This window comes from Lissotriton vulgaris, unplaced genomic scaffold (assembly GCF_964263255.1).
Source record: "Lissotriton vulgaris unplaced genomic scaffold, aLisVul1.2 SCAFFOLD_264, whole genome shotgun sequence".
Classification (NCBI taxonomy): Eukaryota; Metazoa; Chordata; class Amphibia; order Caudata; family Salamandridae; genus Lissotriton; species Lissotriton vulgaris.
Window position 1 is genome coordinate 820,863 of NW_028244627.1, and position 3,449 is coordinate 824,311.

Here is a 3,449-nt window from a genome sequence, read left to right on the forward strand (position 1 = left end):
CACTGGAGTGTTGCAGGGCAAATGGTGGAGAGTGGCTGCTTTTACAGTAGTGATCTCAAATGTATCCCAATTATACACCAGTGTAGCCCGTGTTAGCCAAGATGGTATGATAGTTGCCACAGGTAGCCATTGATTTGTTCCCTAGCTTCTTTCCATTGTCACCCAGTGTTGTCATGCTTGTACCACTTGCCAAATCATCAATGTTGGCAAAAGTTTCAAGACCACTCATGCTGCCCACCCACCTCTATTGTGACCATTGCTTAATTTGTAAAAGAATAGGGGTAAAGACCCAAACATTTGCTTCAAAAAATGCAACCAGCACTATTGAAGGTTGAATGTGGAATACCAAGGCTCCGTAGTTGAAATCAGTGCCAGTCCACAGAAAATGAATGCCAGTCAGCCCCACCAGCAACCGCAGGCTCAAATTATGAACTGATTTAGACCCTTTGTCCATATTCAAATATATTTTATTAAGATACCTCAATGCTGCTCTTGGTATCTGTTTCTGTTTTACTCTGTATGCCCTTTAGGTGGATTAAAGCCCATCTATGTGCCCAAGCCGATTCTACCAATATAAAGCTAAGAAGCTGCTCCAAGCTTTCATCCAGAGGGTCCGAATTCCTCTCTGGATTAGAAGTGATAAGGGAACCCGTGTTGTGTTATCTGTGGTTCAGCTATTGTGTAAAGTGTTAGGGTTTCAAGAGTACTTGCATTGTGTTTAACACTCAGATCTTAGGCAATGTCAAGCATTACACCAAAATTAAAAAAAAGTAAATTATCTAATATTTGTACAGAGACTGGGCCTAAGTGGCCCATACTCTACTTTTGGCACTCCGGTCAGTATGAGCCAGTCCTAACCAAAACACTAAATTAAGTGCCTAGGAGGTCATTCTAGGGCACACTATTCAACTTTCTACCAAACTTCTGGTGACTTTAGCTTTGCTTGACTTGCCCTTTAATCAAGATGTTACTCTACAGTGCTGCAAACAATTGATCTGCTGTCTTGCTTTACTAAGTCAGGGTGACTTTACCCACAAGCCTTAAACAAACCTTGCCATGAACTACAGCCCAGAAACTGGGTGCATGTGACGGTCCAGAAACCAAAATCTACATTCCAATAAATGCCCTATGAAGTGCCATGTTTTGCTTGCTTGAATCCATGCTTCACACTCCAAGTGGACCACCTAACCGAGAGAGACTGGTCCTGCAACCCAAAGCGGTGTAAACCTGTGACTCAAAATTCACTGTCTGAAGCAACACAATGTCATGAATTAGAAGATATCTTGACCCTGAGTTAACTCTGAAGGACCTAATTCTCCTGCAACTTACAGTGTTCCTGCTTCTGCCACTGCACTGCACAGACATCATCAGAATGCATCCCACAGATATGGTGGCAGATGTTAATAGTGGAAATCCCCCTTGCAACCTGATCCCTTGAGGGATCTGGCTGGCCCTCTTCATTATGAATATGCTTTGCTGGCTCACTGCACGTTCTTGCACTTCCTGGAGCAGTACAAAGAAAACATAAAACTTTCATCATCTTGGATATGTGTCTGTCTGCTCACTAATTTTTACATAGTGGTGGCCATTCAACAAAGAAGAAAAGTGTCATGAACTGCAGGCACATGGGCATTTAGGGCCATATTATCAAAAAAGGCGATACATTATCGCCGCTTTTATCGGCAGGAAACTGACGCTAAAGCAGCAATAATGGGCTTGATAATATGCCCTTGTGAATTCCCATAGAAGCCCAGGTTAACACCAGAACCTGGGCTTCTATGGGCATATTATCAAGCCCATTATCGCCGCTTTAGCGGCAGTTTCCTGCCGATAAAAGAGGCGATAATGTATCGCCCTTGCTTGATAATATGGCCCTCAATTCCCTAATGTGACAATGTCACCACCCCTGTTTTTCAGCTGCCAGACCCCGGGATCTTGACTCCAGCTATCCACCTTGCAGACACTGTCTATGGAGTGAATTGCAAAACCAGACTGAGAACATCTTTATGGGACATAGTGAGTGTGATGTGCTCCTCCCTGTAATCACTGAATCAGTTTTATCTTATTCTTAACTTCAACTTCCCTTGGGAGTCCTGTTCCCCTGGAGCGGCACTGCCAATCGGTCTGCAACTTTCTCTGTATATGGGAGTCAAGCTTATGTTTTGCTTTCCAAGGTCTTGTTACCATGCTTACCATGCTTAAATAATACCCCCAGCAGAGACTCCAAATCACAACTTTCTCCCATGTTCACCCGTTTACTCAGAGACTCTCATAGACTGACTGTTCTTTGTCATTTGCACCGCTAGTTATGGAGTGAGACTGTCTTTCTATGAGCTCCAACAAATATCCGAAGGATGTGAACTAGCAGTCTAAGAGGATGTGCACAAGATCTCCTTTGGTGCCTATGGTGCACCTACAGCACCCTTTGTGATCTAACATTTTTGATTTGAGATCTTTATTTATCAACCATGGATTGATCCCAATCCGCAAACTTAATATCTCCTGCCTATAGCAGCGATTTGGTAGGATATCTAAGTAGGGAAACCAGTTTTCATTTGACCAGGATCTCATGATAAATTCTACTGATTTTTTCTTTACCAGATAGCCCATATCAGACTTTCTGAATACTTCTTTACCATTAAATTTCAACTCACTCATTGTACAGACGATTTGTGCATTTCCTGGTTCACACTCCACTTTGTTTTTTGTTTTTTTTTTTTTTTATTTTTTTTAATTTTTTTTTTTTTTCTTTTTTTTTTGTACAGACGATTTGTTGCATTTCCTGGTTCACCTCCACCTTTAGCCTTTCACAAACCTGTGCCATTCTTTCCCTACAAGCGTTTGCCCATTTTAGGTCACTATTTTGTATTTCTTTCCTACACCATTGTGCAACTTTTTGACCTTCTATATCGTTCAATCGTTTCCAGAGTCTGATTATCGCAGTTTGTACGTGTACCTCCCAAGACTTTGTTCCTATTTCTGTTCTTATTGCTTGGGCCATAGATGATTGTGGTAGAGATAACAGGCTTTTCAGGCATTTCCCTTCCTCCAAGTCCCAGACTCCCTTACCGCTCAAATAAAGGATTTCTGCTCCGTAGAGGAATTGTGGGGGTATCATTGTGTTAAAAGCTTTTAATACTGGACGGTGTGACAGATCCCCATAGTCCCGGTTAAACATTTTTAGTCCACAGATTGAAGTATGAGCTTTCACTTTTTAGGCTTCCAGATGTGTACGCCAGTTTAATGTCTTATCAAACCATATCCCTAGGTAACGGTATTATTTGACCATAAGAGCTTTGTTTTATCTAAGTTTACTGTTAAGAATTTGCTAGCACAGTATAGCTTAAATGCGTTCAACTTTCTTTGGAGGCCTATCTCGGTCTGGTCTACTATTACCAGGTCGTCTGCGTAAAGTAGGCAGGGCACCTTTTTTCCGTCCATTCTGGGAC